At 42.0% G+C, this 22,842-nt stretch overlaps 1 protein-coding gene and 1 long non-coding RNA gene across 2 annotated transcripts in view; one reads left to right on the forward strand and one right to left on the reverse strand.

The window, feature by feature from the left end:
* The window catches only part of KCNE2 (potassium voltage-gated channel subfamily E regulatory subunit 2), a 188,280-nt gene that overhangs the window by 66,504 nt on the left and 98,934 nt on the right, over positions 1 to 22,842 (reverse strand). The window lies entirely within an intron of this gene.
* Positions 7,975 to 17,038, forward strand: LOC115658910. Its single transcript, XR_004002405.1, has 3 exons — positions 7,975 to 7,985; positions 15,921 to 15,927; positions 16,929 to 17,038. It is a non-coding gene; the product is annotated as an uncharacterized LOC115658910 (long non-coding RNA).

Here is a 22,842-nt window from a genome sequence, read left to right on the forward strand (position 1 = left end):
GAGTAGCACCATTCTCCTAAGAATGTACACTTTCAAATCATCACTCAGAGGTACATTATCTATGAGAAAAACAGTTCTTTACAGTTTCTACTGTTCTGATCCTATTACTTGAGCAGGCAAGATAGCATTTCAACCCAGCTCTAAAATATAGGGAAACTATTGTCTTCTTCCAGAGAGACCAGACCACATGGGTGCAAACTTGAGTATCCTACAGAGCTTCAGGCCATGTCATATGGGCAAGCAATGAATGGACATGGTATCAAAGCATCTGAGAGAGGCATCTGGAACAAAAATTTTTCTGTGTGCTAATGTTCTTGATGTGAGAGGTGCATTTGGAGGGATATAGATGGATTCATTGTGGAGGATAGGGGTGAGAGAGATGGGGCACAGAATGAGCACTACATAACACTTGCATATTCTGTTTTACCAAAAAGCATCAGTAAGATTTCAGAACAAATTCATCTCTGGTGGAGTTGGACACAATGCCATGGACCTCAGTGGCTGGAAATTTGGCTGCTCATGTCAGAGAGAGAAAAAAAGAGGTGGAAATCCCAAAAAGCTCTACGTCCTTTTTCTCCTACTTAGGAAGAATGGAAGGAGCTGAAAGACAGCCTCTGAACAGTGCTTTCAACTTCTACATGCCTCTTACATCCCTAAAGAGTACCTAGAGACACAACTGAAGGGAAAACGGAGGGGTGCTATAGAGAACACCCCAATAGCTCTACTAAACTTTATGCCCCCACTTCTAGGAAGCATCTCTGTAAAAGAGTCTGAGCAAACATATAGGGAGGAGCTCCAACATACAACTTCTTAGTTTGGCAATATTTTTTCCCCACTTCAAAAAGTTTCAGAGGGATGGAAAGGGAATGTGTCTGAAATGGTACATGGGATCCTGCCCTTCTGCAGCACAGGCTTATGGTCCTTTCGCTCTTCCCTATGTTGAGAGGAGATAGTTGCCCTTCCTGAATGGGCAGGCCTGGGCCTCACATTCATTTGTATCAATAAATGAGGCTAGGTATGTTTTTAGTTGACCGGACAAAGTAGGGTTTTTTTTAATTAAAATTTGTATAAACATAAAAATCGCAAAGGGCTGGCTGTTTAGAACAATGTCAGGAGCATGCCCTGTAAGCCAATTAACTACAGACCAAGAAGCATCTGCAAGCAGTTCCTGGCAGGGCTGGGAGACAAAATATAAAATGTCAGATGCCTGGTTACCACAACCTGTTGGACTGTACAGCATCTTCGGAAAGTGCCAAGATTCACAATTGCAAAGTTCACGGGGCCCTGGCTGAGATGAATGGGCAGGTCACATCTCTCAGAGATATTGGTTCAGGATCTCTGAAGACTCAGGCAGATGATATTGAATTGGTTTATGTACGTTGCATGTTTTTGAGATGATCTCTGCAACAATAAAGACTAAGGTCTTAATTTTTTAAAACGAAAGTCAGATTCTAGAGCATAATTCTGCATTAGGGGTGGATTCTGCATCATATTCCATAACTGAAAGCGTGGAATATACAGTAACTCCTCACCCACCTGTGTAGACATGTTTCTCATAGCAGTAGTTTTGTACCCTTCTTCAGTGTCAAATCTTAGTGCTATAACCTAGAGAGAACCTGTGACACTACTGGATCCTTCAATGCTGCGCATATTCTGGGACCCAGTTATTTGGTGGATCATGCTGCATCATGCTAGCTGAGATGCCTAGGAGTGCTATTATTATTAGTGCCTGGAATTTATCTTTTTGGGACTGCAAAGAGAGCATTTCCAGTTGAGAAGCCTGGCCTTTGGAATCTGTTCTCTCTAATGGTTCTTCAGAACCCATGTTTGGTGATCATCAGGGCATAGTGTCTTGTTCTTTGTTTAATTTGGCTGTTGTTTATTATTACTATTTATCATAAGGCAGACTGATTGATGGGCTCACTGCACTGAAGGACCTGCTGTAATGACTTGAATGTTTCTGTTTGTTTAATAGAAGATGTGGCATCTCACTACTATGATTATAGGTGCAACAATACAAACTTATAAATAAATGAGTAAATACATTTACAAGGCCAGATTCTCAGTGAGTGTTGTGAAAGTAGAATGAATTAAATTGTAAAAATAAGAATGGATTAAAGAAATGTTGTATGTACCTTTAAGCAGAAATAAGAAATGTTGAAATACAGGTGCCAGGAAAAGAAACATTAGGCACAAACAAGGGTGCTAATGGTGAAACACTAACAGAGGATCGGTAATAGTTAGTAAGGAAATAAAATAATCATGCCTAGCCCAGGTAAACTTACCAGATTCTGCTTCCTTTGTTATCTTGTTAAGTGCTCGCCCTTTTATCTGTATAAATAAAATAGTTTGTGTCTTGCATGGTGCTCACATTATCTGGGTGTTATTGGCGGAGCGCTGCGCTAATAAAACAGAGTGGTCTGACAAATTGTAAGTCCTGATTCTAACTTTAACAGTGTTAACTGGTGTAGCTTCAAGTGTAAACCCTTCATTAGAGTCATGCTGATTTACACCAGCTGAGGATCTGTTTTCTAGGGAAAATAAGAACTAAGCTTTTACAAAGAAAATTCACATTCTCGAGATTTTTCAAACATCTTTATTTTAAATGCTGCATTACCATATACTCACAAGATATGCAGCTAACTCATTTGTGGGGATCAATACCCCACCCCCCAAGAACAACATGGACATGTCTGCATTATGAAGTATTCACAATTCCTTTTCTTTAATGACTTGATACTTTTCTACACTGCAGGTCAGGCAGACTGGTAAGCAAAATGAAAAGCTAAGACCCCAGATAGTATGCAGTTCATGTGTATCTGCCCATTTGTTTTGTAATTGCACTGTTATTTGGAAATGGCAACATTGGAATTGAAGAGTTCCATCTGGGTACAGAACTTTATGACTCCAATGCAGATCTGCCGGGTCTCTTTATATGCCAGCATACATAAAGTTCTGAGATCTAGCTTGCCAGTCTAGTTAACCAGTCACACTCTGGCATGCATCATCCAATTTTAGGGTCGAGCAACCCGCACAGCTAAAGAATTTGCAGGCACCATCAGAAGTAACAACTGTGCTCTGTAAAATGACAAAATGCACTCCGTGTTCCTGTGCTTCTTTACTAGGACATGGCAATATTTATTTAAAAATTGTAAAACCTCAGGTGCTTGGCATCTGTTCATTCTGATGGCAAAAAAGCCCAGGGCAGGAGCTTTTTAGTGAAGTTAAAATTGGTTCTTCAGATTATCATAAGGCAAATAAAAAAGATCTGTAAGTGGAAGTGACGGACCATCACTTTCTTGAATTGGACTCCCATCTGACTCTTCACCTTGGCATATCAGATAGAGCAGCACAAGAAGTCAGTTGACCAGTGGTTGGCAAATGTGACTTTAGGTTATTTACACCCTGTGTGGCAATGAGCAAGTCCCATTACCTTAATATGCCTTAGTGTATATTCATCTGTAAAAGGCAACCAATATTGCTTCCTGCAGCATTGTTCTGAGGTTTATTTAATGTCTTTGAAAGCAGTTTGTGATCCTCAAAGAAATAGCTTTTATAAAATGCAGACTGTTCATATTATTTTATTAGGTCAAATCTTGAAGTGCTTGCTCAGTTTTTCTCAATGCATACTCAAAAAAAAAAATCTGAGCTTGACTTCAGTGGGAATTTGGCCTTAGTAAGGACTGAATAAAAATTAAGCAAGGACTTCAGGAACTGGCTATTAGATACTAATATATTTAGTTATTGTTATTGACAACCAAATACTAATTAATTTCACTGTACAGCTGAGAGATCTTGGTTTCAGGATCAGCTATGATACCTGGCGAGGTCACTTTGTATGGATTTGGGCAGTCTTAACACTTGATATTTTGGGTCAGATCCTGACTCCTGCTGCAGCTGCTTTATGCTGGTCTTCCTAGAGCAGGGGTAATCAATTATTTCTGGTCAAGCTCCAAATTTCTTGGTCAAGGGGTCAAGATTCCAGAGAAAATAATAGAAAAACAACAATAATAATGATCAAAATAAGTAAATAAAAAGATTTGGTGGTCCATTCAAAACCATCTGGTGGTCTGGATTTGCCCTGTGGTCTCCCTACTGAATACCACAGTCCTAGCGATTCTCTAACAGAGTTACCACAGCCAGCTCTGTGCTATGCCTCTCATCTTTTTGCAGTATCGTGATCGTTGCCAGAGCACTCTTGTGTTATTGCCAGCTGCCTGAATAAACTCTTGGGAGCTGTTGCTAGAGCTAGTCAGAACATTCTCCGTGAAATGAAATTTCATTGAAATACGCTGTTTCCTTGAAATCAAAACATTTGGGGGATCAGAAGTGAAGAGTGCAAGAGCCTGAGACTCTCCTGTTCTAGAGCCTGGTGGTTAGGCACTGCCTTGGCATGTGATAGATCCAGATTCAAGTCCCTGATCTGCTTGAATGAGTGATCTGTAGGACTCTACCAAATTCACGGTCCAGTTTGGTAAATTTCACGGCCATAGAATTTTAAAAATCTTAAATGTCAAGGTTTCAGATATTTTAATCTGAAATTTCACAGTGTTGTAACCATGGGGGTCCTCCTGACCCAAAAGCAGGTTGTGGGAGGCAGTGGGCGGGGGGGAATGGTTGCTGCTGTTGGAAGCTATGCTGCCTTCAGAAATGGGTTCCCAGCTAGCACCACATAGAAGTGATGGAGACAATACCATACCATGCCGTGCGTACTTCTGAGTGGCTGGTAGTGGCAGTGCGGCCTTCAGAGCTAGGCTCCTAGCTAGCTGCCATAGAGCTTTCTGCAGCTGGAGGAGGTTCCCATAGGTGGGTCTGACCCAGCCCCAGGAGCGGTCCATGCAAGGGAAGAGGAATTCCCAACCCTTACTAGCCCAGCCAGGACTAGCAGCTGGAGCCTGGTGCATGGTAGGAGACCCTGACTGGGGTGCGCCAGCCCTGTCTCTCCCCAGCTATAGAATCAGGGCTTAAAGGGGCTTGGGCTGGCTGTGTGAGGAGAGGTGACCACAGCGACCCCTGACCACAGCACCCTGGGCAGTCACCCGTATCACCCAGCTATAGGGCCGACCATGCCCAACCCAAAAAGTGACCACTCCCCCCCATACCATGCCACCCTCACTTCTGCGTTGCTGCAGGTGGTGGGCAGAGCTGAGTGTTCAGCCATCAACTGCTGCTTTCCAGCCACTCAGCTCTGAATGCACTGCAACCTCCCTACACTAGTCAGATTTCATGAGGGAAGACCAGATTTCACAGTCTGTGATGCATTTTTCATAGCTTGAATTTGGTAGGCCCCTAGTGATCTGGGATGAAAAAATGTGCTCTGGATGAGGCCTAGCATGGAATTGAACCTGAGACTTGCACATCCCCTGCCAGCACCCCATGGCTCTAGGACATACACAATCTGTTTTGTTCCACATTACATTTGATTTTGTTCCAAAAACCTCAAAAGTTGCTGTGAACTGGAACTGTCCTCTGGTGAGCTATGCCTGTTGCAGCCAAGAGCTAATCCACTCTTTGTGGCCTGATCCTGAAGCCTTCATTCCCGTGCAGTAGTTCCAGTCTACTGAAGGTCAGCAGGACTTAATCAATGATGAGGCTTTTTATCAAACCTAGACATTGATGTAGGTACCCAGTCAAACATATAGGGTCCCATCTTACAATAGGAATAATCACATGATTCCTATTAACTTACTTAGGACTACTCATATGGGGCTGAGATTTTCAAAGAAGCCTATGGGGTGGGGTGCTTAAATCCAATTGGAATTAAACAAGGAGTTGGTGCCTAATTCCCTTAAGCTCCTTTGAAAATCCCAACCATAAGAGGCTGTAGGATTGATTCGTGACTTCTAGAAAAATCACTCTGTGGCAAAGTCTGATTTGATATATGTATATATTTGCAAAATAAGATGAGTGAGTTTTATTTGTTTTTTAATTGAATCATAGAAATATAGGGCTGGAAGGGACCTGGATAGGTCATTTGGTCCACTCCCCTGCACTGAGGCAGAAATAAATCTTATCTAGACCATCCCTGACAGGTGTTTGTCTAACCTCCCTAGGAATCTCCTCTGATAATGGAGATTCCACAACTTCCCTAGGTAATTTGTTCTAGTGCTTAACTACACCTCACAATTAGGAAGTTTTTCATAATGTCTAAGCTAAATCTCCCTTGCTGCAATTTAAGGTCATTACTTCTTGTCCTGTCCTCAGTGGAAAAGGAAAAAAGCAATTTTCACAGGGCCTTAATACCAGAGATTCTAGGTGCTACTGTAATACAGATAATAAATTCTAACATCCTAGACCAAGTCCCTGGATTCCGCCATGAGACCATAACTAGATGCAAGTAGAATAAAACAGAATTACCTACAACACTTTCAGATTTAGAAGCTTTGAACAACCCACCAATTAATTCAATGATCAGGCTTTTCAAAATAGCTCCAACTTCAACACACCGGAACTGATTGGGCTGTTATACAGCAACTCCATGTCCAAACTCAAAAATGAATCAAAAAGCAAACAAGATCTAATCTAAATAACAAAGTGCATTCTTTATGGAGCACTGAATAGTGCTGAAATAGGTACATCGTACCACATTACATAAACATAGGAAGCAGAATTTCAGAGTATTATAGATGACAACCTCCGGGCAGATGTCCTCCCAACTATACACACTGCCACCTCATCATGGAAAAAATCCCTGCAGCAAGTAATCATGTTTCTTCCTCTTTATAAAACTTTTTACGTACTTGAAAACTGTTATCATGTTGTCCCCCCCTCAGTTTTCTTTTCTCCAAACTAAATAAACCCAATATTTTCAATCTTTTCTCAAAGATAATGTTTTCAAGACCTTTAATCATTTTGGTAGCTCTGCTCTGGACTTTCTCCAATTTATCCACATTTTCCCAAAGTGTGCTTGCCAGGACTGGGTACAGTACTTCAGTTGAGGCTTTTTCAGTGCTAAGTAGTTTATGGAGGGGATAGTATGATGGGGTAGCCTAATTTTGGTAATTAATTTGGCAACTGATCTTTGATTATCAGCAGGTAAGTATGCCCAGTGGTCTGTGATGAGATGTTAGACGGGGTTTGATCTGAGTTACAACAGAGAATTATTTCCTTGGTGCTGGTTGGTGAGTCTTGCCCACATGCTCAGGGTTTAACTGATTGCCATATCTGGGGTCAGGAAGGAATTTTCCTCCAGGGCAGATTGGCAGAGGCCCTGGAGGTTTTTCACCTTCCTCTGCAGCGTGGGGCATGGGTCACTTGCTGGAGAATTCTCTGCAGCTTCAGGTCTTCAAACCACAATTCGAGGACTTCAATAACTCAGACACAGGTTAGGGGTTTGTTACAGGAGTGGGTGGGTGAGATTCTGTGGCCTGCGTTCTGCAGGAGGTCAGACTAGATGATCATAATGGTCCCTTCTGACCTTAAAGTCTATGAAATAATTATTTCTCGTGTCTTGCTTACAACACTCCTGCTAATACATCCCAGAATGAAGTTTGCTTTTATCTGAAACAATGTTTCATTGTCTCCTGACTTTGACCCCCTAGTTTCCTGACCAAACCTGACTCTGGTTCCTGATTCATGGTTCTGATTTCCAGTTTGTCTCCTGCTCCTGACTGCCTGGAATCCTGACCCAGCTGACTCCTGCCCTGGGCTCAGGCTCTGACGATGAGGTCTGGCCGCCCACAACCTAGCCATGAAACCTTGTCTCCTTGGCTTTGTGATGTAAGCCAGCAAACCCTTCTTGCTGCTCTCCTGCTTTTAGCGTACTCCCAGAAACCAACTGCAGCTTCTTCCCAGGACCTTCCTCAGTCTCCCTTCTCTCAGACAGCTCTCACTTGCCCTTTACATTCAAAGATTGACTGTGTGTGTCTTCAAAGGCAACCCTCACTCACCAGGTCCCATCCTCTCTAGGCCACAGGTTCCCTCTTTTAAGCCCAGCTGGGGTCGGTCACAGGTGCACTGGCCCTGCTACCTCCTAAAAGGCCAGTGTTACCCCGTGACACTTCCACAGCACATCAGTCAAAGCCAGAATCTGTCTTTAGGGAACACTGCAAAAGCTTTCCACCATAACAAGAATTACATTTAAAGCATTGATGCCCCTATCTTTCTAACCCCTCCCCTCGACAAAGAAAAGAAACCAACTGTAACAAATACATCAACCCACAAACCCCTAACTCAGAACAAAACAAAAAATTAACCCATCTAGAGTTTTAATCCAAAAAGGGAGAGGAGCTGGAGACTCCATACAATCCACTAGGGACTTTGCTGTTGCTATTTATTTTACTTGGAAAGCCAATGATGGATGGCAGTATAAAAGATAAATATGGAAATTCTGATAGCTGATTTTCTTGTGATTCTGAGGCTAAATCTGGCCTCCATGATTTTTTTTCAAAACTCTATGAGTATTAAACTATGACTATTACACTGTAGTTATGAAAAATAATGCTTCTGAAATAAAATTCACATCTGAGAAGGACAAAGAAATTAAATGAGTGTGCCACATACAGCTTTGACCTGTTTGACAAGCTAGCCACCATCACTGTGGGCTTGTCTACACTTGCACTGTTACAGCAGCACAGCCGCAGCTATGCTGTGGGAGCACTTCAGACACTATCTACACCACTGGGAGGGGTCCTCCCATCAGCATAGGTAATCCACCTCTGTCATAAACAGATAGCTAAGGGTTAATGTCTCTTTCACCTGGAGCACCTGACCAGAGGACCAATCAGGAAACCAGATTTTTTTCAACTTTGGGTGGAGGGAATTGTGTGTCTGAGGTCTTTGTTTTCTGGCTGCCTGCTTCCTCTGAGCTTTGGAGAAGTAGTTCTACTTTCTAATCTTCTGTTTCTAAGTGTAAGGACAAAGAGATCAGATAGTAAGTTCTATGGTTTTCTTTTCTTTGGTATTTGCATGAATATAAGTGCTGGAGTGCTTTGATTTGTCTTCTTTTTGAATAAGGCTGTTTATTCAATATTCTTTTAAGCAATTGACCCTGTGTTGTATCATCTTAATACAGAGAGCACATTTGTATGTATTTTTCTTTCTTTTTATATAAAGCTTTCTTTTAAGACCTGTTGAAGTTTTCTTTACTTCAGGGAAATTGAGTCTATACTCACCAGGGAATTGGTGGGAGGAAGAAATCGGGGAGATCTGTGTGTTGGATTGCTAGCCTGATTTTGCATTCCCTCTGGGGGGAATAGGAAAGTACTTTTTGTTTCCAGGATTGGGAACAGAGAGGGGGGAGTCTCTGTGTAGTTTCACAGAGCTTGTGTCTGTGTATCTCTCCAGGAGCACCTGGAGGGGGGAAGGGGAAAAGGATTATTTCCCTTTGTTGTGAGACTCAAGGGATTTGGGTCTTGGGGTCCCCAGGGAAGGTTTTTCAGGGGGACCAGAGTGCCCCAAAACACTCTAATTTTTTGGGTGGTGGCAGCAAGTACCAGGTCCAAGCTGGTAACTAAGCTTGGAGGTTTTCATGCTAACCCCCATATTTTGGACGCTAAGGTCCAAATCTGGGACTAAGGTTATGACAACCTCCCTAAGAGGTGGTAGCTCGGTCAACAGAAGAATTCTTCCATTAATCTAGTGCTGTCTACAAGATTGATTTAGGTTGGCTGAACTAAGTCAGGAGTGCGGATTTTTCATGCCCTTGAGTGAGGTAGCTAGGTTGATCTAATTTTCTAGGTAGACCAGCCCTGAACTGTATGAGATTTTCTTTTGTAACCTACAGTATGTCTGTGAGATGTTTGTATTGTGACTGAAATGTTTGCAAAAAGAAGGAAAGTTTCTGAAGCAAATAACTTGAATCCTAATTCATTCTTCTGTGATTAGCTCCAAAGAAGAAGAAAAAGTTATAGTTAAATTGATTTGGCATGTGAGGTAAATTGAGGTTGTTAAAAGGTACTGAAAATAGACTCTGTAGGGAGACATAATGGTATAGGAATTACTATCTATTCATTGATATACAGATGCCAGTTAGTAATTTTACTTTTCATAACATGAGCAGAATATTACTATCTGTAAACTTTCCCCATATTTATCACATCTAGTAAAAAATAAAGAGAACACTGTATGAGGGTCAAATTCTGGCCTCGAATATGTGTACAATTCTCATTAACTTCAGGAAGTACTAGGCAAGCATTTTGTATCTTGTCCTAGATTGTTTGGGGAGGTTTTTGGGTACTGTGGCTTTATGGCAGACATTCACGTTGTGCATTGACAGTCTTCATTCTGTTTGTTAGTCTGCAGGAGTTCCAAACAAAAGGGAGAGAAGTTACACATTAATGTTTCTGAATTGAATAATGAATCCATCAGCCTTTTAAGGTTTGGCCAAATTGTAATCATATTTCAAGAATCACCTGCCATATCCCCTCACATCCACCTACCCCAGGACTAGATCACACTACTTGCTTGCTGCTCCCACTTTGTCTGGGTATAAATGCACATCTCCATGAGATAGTGGAGAATCAGGGCCACAGTATATACCAGACTGTAAACTACATCATGCAGATTGTGAAAATGGAAATCAAACCAGTGTAACATAATGATGAATTATTTTCCATACACTCTAAAATACAGAATAATGTCTCCTTTAATACATATATCTGAAAATCACCACCAAGAATTTTAAATAATAAGCATGAATAAGGGGCCTCAGTTTCTACCAACAACATGATTTTCATTATCCCTAAAAAAATAAGAGTACTTGTGGCAACTTAGAAACTAACAAATTTATATGAACATAAGCTTTTGTGGGCTACAGCCCAATTCATCGGATGCATGCAGTGGAAAATACAGTAGGAAGATATATATATATACACGCAGAGAACATGAAACAATGAGTATTACCATATGTGTCATTATCCCTAAATGATCAATAATTTTTTATTATACTCTGCTGAAAAAAGTAAATGTCTTGCTACCCAGGTATAGTTTTGCACATCAAAAAAAAATAGAAGTATCTCTTTGCCATCTGAGAAAGAATGTCATTAACTGAGTTATTAAAATGCTACTAGCCCTCTGTTATATATTAAAACTTGGAGTCTGGACCAATATTTTTGGCATAAGTGATGGTCATTATTGACCTACTTTTGGTTTATGTCATTACTCATCTACTTTCTGCTGGAAAAGTTACACAAGCAGCCTACAGAAGAATGAAATAGGATGGTATAAGTCAGTCCTTACTGAATGTCCAATGAAAATCCTGTGCTGCAATATGAAGAATTCTTCTAACATTGCAAATGCCCCTCCTTCCTACTCCTGATGTCAGTAGGCTTGTAGGGAGTTTGATCCAATCAGAAGAGAGATTGGCCACTCATTTTGCTTGTGGGAGAAGTGACATTTTCCCTTCCTGATGGTAGCATACCCCAACTGCCTGTTCTCCTTACTCACCTCGTTCTCCATATGGAACAGGTGGGGCAAGAGGGGTTGTTTCTGGCACTGTGCCCACTCTCCATAGTGTGCAGTTGGTTGGTCTGGCAGAGATAGTCAACCTGATTTATCAGCCTTGCCACTTTCCCCTTACTCCTTAGATCCCTTCCAGGTGGGCACCAACTCTGGACCCTCTCTTACAGCATTGACTACAAGCCCATAACAGTGACAAATAATTCTACTTGATGTGCCAAATTCAACCCTGAAGTAACTTGGCACCATTCCCATTGACTTCAGTGGGTGTTGTTCCTACTTAGTCTCAGGCTCAGGCTGGCCTGAAGAGCGCTGGGTGGCTGACAGTAAGAACCATGACCAGGACTCTGTGGGGACCTTTTGTCTGGAAGCTCTGTATAAGTGCAGGGAAAGCAGCTGTGTGCAATATTGCATAACAAGGGCTTAGAGATGAGGCTAGTGTTGGAGCCTAGAACAGACCATTGAATTATGTGAGCAATGAACAGATGAGCTCTGAGTAAAGTCACAAAAGGATTTTTAAGAGGAACATATTGATGTGCTGGATTTTGAGACGGCCCAACAAGTGAAGAAGCTTAGTTGGTAGAAAAAGGGAGAAAAGGAGTGTATGCACTTACATCCTAATCCAGAAATCACAGAAGTCAATGGGAGCCTTTCCATTGATTCAGTACGCTTTTGGACAGGCCCACAATTCTGATAATTTGCTGTGTACCTTCTACATACACTGTAAGACAGAAGGTGAAGCTGCTCCAAAACAAAGCATGAACACTAGTGCCCAATAAGTTAGTATTAATGTTCTAACATATCAGTGCACAAGTTCGTGAAGCCTGGGGAATAAGTAAGAATGACTAGAAGCAATAATAAAGGATGGAGACTCTACGTTGTTGGGCCTAATTCATAGCTGATCACATTCTCAGAGCTATAGAAGAGACTGAAAGGAAACAAGAAGTGGAGAGTATATGTGAATATTTACCAAGCTGCAATTTGAAAAGAAGAATGCAATGGTGCAATGTTTATGGATTAAGATAACAATAAGAAAATAGAGATATCTGCAACAGACTGCCAGGACTGGAAGAGGACAAGAGTATCAAGCTGTTGGACCAGCCCCCAGGGTACGTAAACTAAATATCCATCAGGTACTTAATACAGCCAGACATCAAAGAGGTTCCTAAATTACACAAAGACTTTATGGTCCAACCAGAAGAGACCCCAACCTGGATTTGACTCTTAGCAATAGGGAGGAACTGATCTGAAAATATGAGAATACAGAACTCAGCCCAGTAAGGAATGCATTCACTCACTGTGGCTCTATAAGGATGTTAGATGTTAGAAAAGCAAATGTAGAATTAGGAAACAGAATAAGATATAGTGGAAGGAAATATTAAATACACTAGTAAGGAAGAAGGCTGGGAAATCCTAAAAGATGCCATGATTGTAAGGTGTCATGCAGTAGACTATAATTCTTCTACAAAAAAAGAATGCAAGAGCCACAAAGTGACTGATGTGGTTTTACAATTGCCTGCTCAGCGATATAAGGTTAAACAAAAAAGGAATGAAAACAGAAAGGTGATAGGCAACCAAATCGGAGTACAGAGTCAGCTAACACTTGTATATAATGAAAATGAAATGCTAACCCAAAGGGTTACGGGGAATCAGAAAGAGAAACAAGAATTTTCTTGTGTTCATTTTAATAAAACAGTAAGGCACTCAGACGTGCAGGGTAAGACCAAGTTGGACCAGGATGTATGAAGTGCTGTCTGAGCATGCCTTCCTGCTAGGCAAGGAGTGAGGGGAAGGTGGGGGGCCAGAAGGGAAAGAGAAGGTATGTGACATCAGACCTATAGCACTGAGCTGCAAGTTAGATTAGGAGGGCAGCAGGAGGACATGAGTGGAAACAAAGAAAACTGTGCTCTCTCAGGCATAGGGGAAGGAGAAGAGGCCAAGCAGATCAACACAACTGAGGTGCTAGTCGAAGGAGGGGCGGGGCCAATGTCAGCCGTATGAGTAATACTTTGGGAGAAGGGATTGGAACCAGGGAGAAGTGCAGAGATGAGCATGTCTGATGCCAAGTTTCAGTTTGAATATGTTCTGTGTTAATGCTCTGATTAGAGATGTATAATAATTGGGAGAAGACAGATTGCATCTGGACTTTTCAGCTATAGTCAGATAGCTCAAAGGCCAGAATAGCAGGAAAAAAACCAAACTGTACTTTTCCAACCAAGCCAGAGCAAGCTGTGTAACAACTTTTAGAGCCTTGCAAATTTAACAGCAACAGTTGATTTGATTTGATGAGGGAGAATAAAGCTGACAAATCACACACGGTTCAAAGGCAGTTTAACTTACCTAGACACAGCCAGGCTTCTGAAAAGAAAAGAAAAGAAAAGAAAAGAAAAGAAAAGAAAAGAAAAGAAAAGAAAGCTACAATTTCATTACTTTCCATTGCTGCAGAACACACTATCATTTAACTTGATTTGGGGAGGCAAATGTCCTCTCTCTTATATTTGTTATAGCCTTTTAATTGCAAAGTTAGCTGCTGCTGCTGCCTGGACCAAGCACTTTAATTTGCAAATCAATCCTTCACTTAATCACAAATCATATGAAAGATATTTGCATAAAAACTATATGAATAAACCTAGTTGATTAAAACAATTAAAAAAGTCTGGAACTACTAAAACATTTTGCTGGGGAAAGTGGGGTCAAAAAAAAGAAAAAAAACCCACCATCAGCCCAAACCATCAGAGGGCAGTGTGCAAAGCTCTGAGATAAACAAAGCACATGGCTCAGAAGAATATACTAAGGAATATAAGAAATTTTCCAGAGTTCCTTGCAAGCTTATTGCCAACTTTCAAGATTTTATTGCAAATCTCATGATACTTGGTATTTTTGAGCTCTACGAGGCAAGTCATTAGGTGAGAATTTCAGCTTTCATTAAAAGAAAAGCAAGTTTCGATGCCTCTTGGTGACAGAGCTAAATGTGAAAACATGACTCAAGCATAAAAAAAACAGAAGGCCAATGTAAATCACCCAAAATTTCATGATTTTTAGACCAAGTTCATGATTTTGGGAGGTCCTGATGCATGATTTTTTAACATTTGGGGCTGAAAATGCTGATCTCTTTAATTTTAATGTCAGAAACATTAAATGTTTTGTGTAATTAGCAGAGTGTTAGATGCTTTATGATAAGGACTGCCCTCTTAAAAGTGGATAAAACACTACCATTTAGAATTTGCTTTCCATCGTTACATAACTGCTCTGCTGCTTATATAAAATGCATAATAGCAGAAAATATGTCACTTGGCCCACAAAAAACAAGCTTGCTTCGTAAAAGGAAACATCAGGAGATCCATGCCTTTGCCATCTTGTTTAGCACAGCTAACATAGTCACTATACATGATTTCAATTTTAGACATATTTGAATACTCTGCATCTTGCAGCCCTGCAAATACTCTGACTACTTGCCTTAATCTTGGGTCAAACTATGTTAGCATCCACAGAATGAGAGACTGTATAGAGGCAATTGCAAAGTCTCTTAGCAAATGGTGTCAGAAATACATACCCAGATAGCTAGTCTTATGAGTTTGCTTATTGATGGATCCACTGACAGTTCTGTAGCTGAGCAAAGGTGAGCATACATCAGATTTGTCTAGGAGAGAAATCTTATTCGCCATTTGCTGACCTAGCAGATTTGAAATCTGGGACAGCTGTTGGTATCATGCAGGGAATATAAAAAGTGGTAGAAGTTGTGATCCAGGCAAAAGAACTCTGTTCATAACTGGTTAGCTTGAATTCAGATGGTACAGCAGTGATCATGGACCACCCAAATGGTGTGCAGGCCAAGTTAAGACAAGATCTTCCTCATATTGTGTTGTTATTTATGCACTTCATCACCCACCACCTTGTGTTTACTATTTGTGGATCTCAAAAAGAGACTGTCCCTATCTTAAAAATTTGAATTTATTTGTAATGTCATGTTCAATGTTTGCTATCTGAGTCTCAAAGGACTCTGTCAATTTCAAACTCTTGCTGATTCCTTTGAGGCAAAACTTTGAGCTGTACTGAAGGTCTCCACACAGGGAGACCGTAGTTAGGCCATAGAACAGGAGGTTCTGATCAAACATCATCATTTGGCTGGTGCCCATTTTGAAGATACTGAAGGAACTAGCTCAGGGACTGATGGAGCCTGTGTAGCTGTTAGTTGTGACTGCCTAGAGCAGGGGTCCCTAACATGGTGCCCATGGGTGCCATGGCACCCGCCAGGGCATCTAAGTGCGCCTGTGTACTGGCCAGTAGACAAGCATCCACCAAAATGCCACCAAGTGACGTCATCCAGAGGTGTCGCCGCCGAAATATCACCGGATGACGCTGCTTGTCAGCGGTGACGCCTATTGACGTTGCCGCTTGTCGGTGGAATTTCGCCGAATGCTCGTCCACCGCCATGGTCCTCTGTGGCTCATCATCTGGCACCCGCCAGACGAAAAAGGTTGGGGACCATTGTCCTAGAGCCCCTGTTTAGACAGGCTGCTAAGGCACCTCGTGGGAGAAATATCAAAACTCTAGGATAACAGGAAATAGAGGTCAGTCAGTTACCCTCCCCTAGCTTCTCTGCATTCAACAGCCTGAGGCTACATCTACACTGCTAGATGTACCCACACTAGCTCTAATCTAGCTAGTTTGCTAATCATAGCAGGTAGGATGCTGCAAGGCAGGCTTCAGTAAGTACACAACCAGGAATACCAGGCAGTTGTGTACAGCCCACACCACCTCACTGCTGTTTCTAGTGAGCTAGTTAGATTAAAGCTCGCACTGGTACATCTACATAAGCTGCAAATGACACACCAGGCCTGCAGTACAGGTGAAGCCTTAGTTAAAGGACATTCTTGAGGTGATCAAGACAGGCAAGTTTGTGTCTACATTGTATTCCAGGTTGGACTTCATTGTCGTTGTGACTGAAGTTTCTCTTACTTCTCAAGGAGAGGATCTCTTGTTGTCTGAGGCTTGCAAACTCTAGAAAGTGCCATGGTGGAATTTATGTCTAAGAACATGTCCTTAGGGGATGATGAATGCAAAGGGGTAAACATTTCAGGCTTTTTAATGGCAAAGATGCAGAAAAGCCACATCTCTATGCTTAAAGCTGCTATTGAGCTCATGGATATCATTCCTGATCACCAGATTCCAGCTACCACCTTGGCTGTGGTTTCAATTCTTTTACTTTACAACGACCTACAGATAAAAAAATAACTGGCCGTTATGGCTGCATATAAACTGTCAATCTGCTAAACCATTTCAGACAGTTATTGAGTGAGGGGGGAAAGGGCAGTGTCCTACATCAGTGGGTGCCTGTGAATTGTCCCTTACATACCATAAAATCTACAATACATGCTGTGACCAAGTGGGAATGTTCATAATGTTTTCACTGAGTACTGTGTGGGTGCCACAGTTTCCCCTATGCATTACTTAAATATCTAGGTGGTGGGATAAGTCTGTGTGATTGTTGCAGAGCCTGAGAGGGCAGGGGTGATGGTGTCAGCACAGAGAATGGCCGACATCCTGTCTCCCAGCAACTGATGGTCTGGGCTCCTCCTTTGCAAAGGTGCCAACTGAAAGTGTTGGAGAACAAAGGGATCAGGTGACCTCCTACCCTGGGAAAGAGACAAAGGCCAGAGGAGAGGTTGAAGGGGGTTTCAGTTTGGAGCTGGCTGGGGAAATTGAGGGAGGCCCAGATGGGTCTCTGTCCTCCCTGCCCCCAAGATGGACCTGATGGAGGGGTCCTGTTTCCTGTACCTACAAGCTCTGTTTTAGACCGTGTTCTTGTCATCTAATAAACCTTCTGTTTTACTGGCTGGTTGAGAGTCATATCTGACTGTGAAGTTGGGGAGTGGGGCCCTTTGGCTTCTCCAGGAGCCCAGCCTGTGTGGACTTGCTGTGGGAAGTGCACGGTGTGAGAAGGGGATGCTGAATGCTCCAAGGTCACACTCAGGAAGGTCGAAGCTGTGTAAGCTTCTTGCCCTGGAGACAGTCTGCTCACAGAGAGGAGGCTTTCCCAGAGTCCTGACTGGCTTCATATGGGGTAGTTACAGAGCATCACTCGGTGACTCCATGACACATGCATGCATAGCAAAGCTTTTACCCAGCAAGCTACCTGCCTTCCAGGTTATATTGCTTTTGGGAGACTACTGATCTCATTGTCATATAGCACTGACGTGGTAGAATGGGGGGTTTCCACAATTAACATAATCCAGACAAGCCCAGAACATTCCTTATTAGGATGGGGACTTTGTTCTCTCTCTTATTATGTGTATGCATTGTGCTTAAAACCCTGATTTTAGTGTGGGCCTCTGGGCTCTACAAGAAGTACACTAGTAAATTGAATGGTCTCAGAAATTACCATCTCACAAACATAACAGCTGCCTCCAGAAAATATTGGAACAAATATTAAGAAAAAAATTATTGAACATCTGGAGAATAACAGAATATTGAGCAATAAGCAGCATAAAAAATCTTGCCGGAAAAAACTTGATTGTTTTTTGGGTTTTTTTTGACACAATAACAAAATCCGTGAAAAAAGTAGGAGATATACTACAGGTATATTCAATTTCAATAAAACATTTGCTATAGGGTGTCTTATGAAATCTTACTTCCAAAATTAACTCAAATCAACTTATATGGGAACGATGTGGACTGAAAAGTGGCTGTAGGATATTAAAGAAAGAGGAATGTTAATTGGCAATGTATTGAACACAGGGCCAGTTTCTATCCTGATGCCACAGAGCTCAGTGTTAGGCCAAGTGCTGTGAAATATACTATTTTATTCTATTCTATATAGGCAGGGCCGGCTCCAGGCCCCAGCGCGCCAAGTGCATGCTTAGGGCAGCATGCCGCAGAGGGCTCTCTGCCGGTTGCCGGGAGGGCGGCAGGCGGCTCTGGTGGACCTCCTGAAGGCGTCCCTGTGGAGGGTCCGCTGGTCCCGCAGCTCCGGTGGAGCATTTGCAGGCACGCCTGCGGGAGGTCCACTGGAGCCGCAGGACCGGCGGACCCTCCGCAGGGACACCTGCGGGAGGCCCACCAGAGCTGCAGGACCGGCGAGCAGCAGAGCTCGCCCTGCAGCATGCCGCCGTGTTTGGGGAGGCGAAATGGCTAGAGCCGGCCCTGTATATAGGTTCTTATACACATCCACCACCGCATTGCAGTATCTGAGTATCTTCAAGAACTAAAACACATACAAGGTGACTTCTGCTGACAAAATGATGTCCCCCGTTCCTCATCCCTGTGGGAAATTGTATGTGATTTAAAAAAAAATATTTCTCCATTCTCATAAATTCTAATAAATTCTGAGTTGCTATGTGTGGTTAACACTTTTAGTCATGACCTAGAAGGAGTAAACAGCATGCTAATGAAATTCACAGATGATATCGAGGGTTCAGTTTGGCATTAACCTGCAGCCCACACCTGTTCCCCTACTCAGCAATAAATCCACCCAAAGCTCGACCCTGATCTAGCAAAGCACTTAAGTTCATTTGTAACTTTAAGTACATGAGAAGTCTCATTTGAAGCTGATGGGGCTACTCATGTTAAAATTATGCTGAAACTTGATAAGGAATTTAAAGTAGCTTCAGGTTACATTAACTTCTGAGCAGACCTTCCTCTGGCTTGGGGAAGCCCAATCAAGGGAAGATTCGGAGACATCTGCCTCAAAGCCAGTGCAGAAGCACAGGAACTTTGTGCAGATGTCCGTTTACCTCATCAGATCCCCTAGATCTTGGATGATACACAGAGACAGAACCTCCTGTTCATTCTACAGGCTAACCTTGCCCTCCTCTCCTTGCCAGCAGGGGTCTCCACTCCTTTCCTCTTCTGTGGCCTCCTCCTGCAGGTTTTACAGATGGCATCCCAAGGGTAGTAACTGAAGCCCCCACTGATTGAGACAAATGAAAATAGATTGGGGAAAAATACTAGTAATTGTGCCATAAGGTAAGGAACAATCCAGCCCTGCAAGGAAATGGCCTGAATGTCCTAATGGATCTGAACAATGAATTACTTTATTAACTTGAGGGAGAAAAAATTTCCAAAAAACACCCCAAAACTCCACTTTCTTTTCTCCCTGAAGGGAAAATTTGGTGTGCTAATCTCTAGGTCATTATAAATTAATAGCTACTTTTGCCCTATTTGTTGACAGTTTAGTTTATTATGTTGGTTTCTAAAAATACTTTAAGAAACAAAACATATGACTGACCAGTGCCCTGTGGCTTTCTTCCTCATGTGAAAACTTTAAAGTGTTTCTCTAATGATTCTGTAACATATGACTGTTGGCAACAAAGGATGCAGTTTTACTTGAAAGGGATTTATTGATGAATAAGTAGGTAAAATAGCTAGCGGGATAACAGCAAATGATGTACAAACATATCTTCTATGTACTCTATTTAAAGGACAATGTTAAGGCTAGTAGGAATGTTAAGGGATGGGGTAGGGATGGAGCCTATGGTGGAAAGGGTGGGGATGGGCGCTAGCCTTCCCAACCAGGGGATTCACTGCCCATGGTGTTATCCTGTCTGTACAAAGCCCTCTAGTACTATGGTGGAGCACTGGGTCAGCCTTCCCTCAGAGGAAAAACGTTCCACCTCTGAATTGTCAACATCACCTCTTACTGGTATCTAGGTGATCCTTTTGAAGGGGATGCTGAAATGACTAAATGACTTTAACATTCTGTTAAAGCTGTCTGTTTTGCAGGTTTACTCCCAGTTAGAAAGTCCCCCTTCAAGGCCTTAATTCAGCAAGGTACTTAAGCATACCCCCATCTTTAAGCATGTGAGTTCTCCCATTGATACATGTTTAAGCCTCTTGGGGACCTGAGCTCTAACAGTTGACATTGGTCCTGTAAAAGTCAGGCAGGGTGAACTCATTTTGCCTTTTTTTTTTTCTTCTTCTTTTTTTTAAAGCCCACGTGAACGCTATGATATATTAAAAGATCAGCCTGAATGTTATTAGGTTATTAGGAGAGACTGTTGGGTTTTTTTAAATGAGCAAAAAGGAAGACAGGAAAAAAAGAAAACAAGGGGGGAAATATGGTGAATGTGGAGCCAAGAGTGTGCATAATGAAAATTAAACACTGACTATGAAAGAAAAGGAGTAGAAGGGAAGGAAGAGACATTTAATTTAAAAATACATCTTATGTACAAAGTGTAGAGCACATATTTGTGCCAGCATAGCTTTTGGGGAATGTGCTACCCCCTTACATGTAGCCCAGGCCTCTCTTTTAGCTACAAAAATATTTTAAAAATTGAATCTCCTTTGGAGAAAGAAGTGGATTAAAGTTACAGAGGGAAAAGGTTCATAAATCCATGCTAACTCAGTGAACCCTCAAATTAATTTGAGAGGTCTGCAAAACCTCAAACTCCTTGAGGTTCACTTATTCCTACTTTATTATATAAAATGAGTGACTATAAAGTCCCAGTATAATAAAATCTGGATTAAGCTGTTGCAGCATTTAGCAGGGCCAAATAACGTTGCCAAGTTGTTCTTAATACTTTTTAAATGAAAACACACACACACAAAAAATGTAGAACAAGGGTCAGGAATCATGGAAGAAATACTGCCAAGCCTCTGTCACGGGAGAGCTGGATGGCACTCTCATGCCCTAGAGATCTCAGAATAAGACAATCTATTCACTGTTCAAACAGATCAACAGCGGCATGCTGCTACCTGTACGTGTTTTTACGTCACCTAAATTTGAGTATTACAGGTCTGTTGAATTTAAGCTCAGCTCCTGTCATCTGCTCTACATGGGCAGACCCCTATGCTTGCCCAGAGCTCCACTGAAGTCAAGGGATTGCCTGCACAGATCCAACTGCAGAACCAGGGCCTTAGGTTTTAATAACTGGGGCAGGGACCAGGTGCTCAATCCTACAACCCTCACTCACATACACACTCCATATTCATGCAAGTAGTCCCCAAAAAATACCTTCAGGAGCCCATGAGTCTCTTTGTAAATCAGTCCCGGAATGCACTTCACTCCTCAGCCCTCCTCCCATCCCCCTCCGCCCTCATGACAAGCAAAATGGTGAATAGCTGGTTTTGTAATGCCCTGGATGTTGCCCACAGTACCTATCTATGGTACTTGGTGCCTCCTTTTCTGAGCCACTTGCCTCCCTGGCCGCCACCACACACGTCGGCAAGGTTTACAGACAAAAGTACATCCCATTGACATCAGTGAGATTGCACAAGTGAGTAAGAGCTGTAGCATCAGTCCCTATATGTTATTCTATGTATACACTGAGCACACTACCCGTGCTCAACAATAACAAAGGAACACTGGCATTGCCAGACTGGATCAGATCTATGGTCCATCTAGACCAGTATCCTGACAGCAACAATGGCCAGCATCAACTGCTTCAAATGAAGTTTCAAGACCCCTCTCATTAGGCAAACTTGAGATAATCTGTTACCAGGGAAGTCTTCTGCTAGCTCATACTTGTTAGAGATTGGCTTAAACTCTTTGAAACATGATTTTTTTATACTCTTTCCAACCTTTTTTTAAAAAAGTATGTACAGTTCCACCTCTGGAGAGAAGGCAGAGAGGTGAACTGGGAAGGCACATATAGAATCTTTTAAACTTTCATTTCTCAGTTGAAAGCCTTGCAGAGTTTTGAAGGGAAATACTGGTTTTCACCTTTGATACTATATTGGGCCATATTCTAGGTTTGAATATGAACATGGGGTTCCAGATGACTTAAATGGAAAATATCCAAAACCAGAAAATAGCCGGGGGTTTGGGGGGGGGGCGAGAGGGGGAGAGGGATTGTTTATTTGTTTATTTTTTTAACCAAAAAGGTTCTCAAATTTTCTTTTTAAATCTCTTATAAAAGTACTGAAGTTTTAATGAAACAAATCTTCTCTGGGTTTTCCTCTCCCGAATTCATAGATTTTTAAATGCCAGAACGGACCACTGCGATCTATTATACTGATCTAAATATGTGCAAGAGAAGGAAAATTCCATTTCAAGTCTACCCAAAAACAAAAAAGTTATATATATGTAACTTCTGGCAGCGTGGGTGGATTTTTCAGCAGTCCACAAGAGTGAGTTCTAAAGCTAAGGGCAGTTCTTTGTATAGCTCTTTTCCACTGGGTTTCCCCTGAATCAGAAACCAAATGAAATACCATAAGGCAAGTTATGCTTATGCTGGACCAAGTGGAAATGGAAAGTCACAGAAATATCCCCAAAGAAAGCCAGTTCTTGCAACATTTCCAGGCCAGTTCTGCAGACCCCAATTTTTCCTATAGTTGGCTGAATATCCAGATATTCAGGTGCTTATCTGATCTGAACTTCCCAATCTCTTTTGAAGTTTACCCTTCACCAATTGCATCCTGCCTCTCCCTGCAGAAGGAATGGTCAGTGGGTAAGGAGGACATTTAAAAAAAAAAAAAAGAGTACATAACACAACAGTTCGATCTCAG

The sequence above is a fragment of the Gopherus evgoodei genome, chromosome 1, assembly GCF_007399415.2.
Source record: "Gopherus evgoodei ecotype Sinaloan lineage chromosome 1, rGopEvg1_v1.p, whole genome shotgun sequence".
In the NCBI taxonomy this organism is placed as follows: Eukaryota; Metazoa; Chordata; order Testudines; family Testudinidae; genus Gopherus; species Gopherus evgoodei.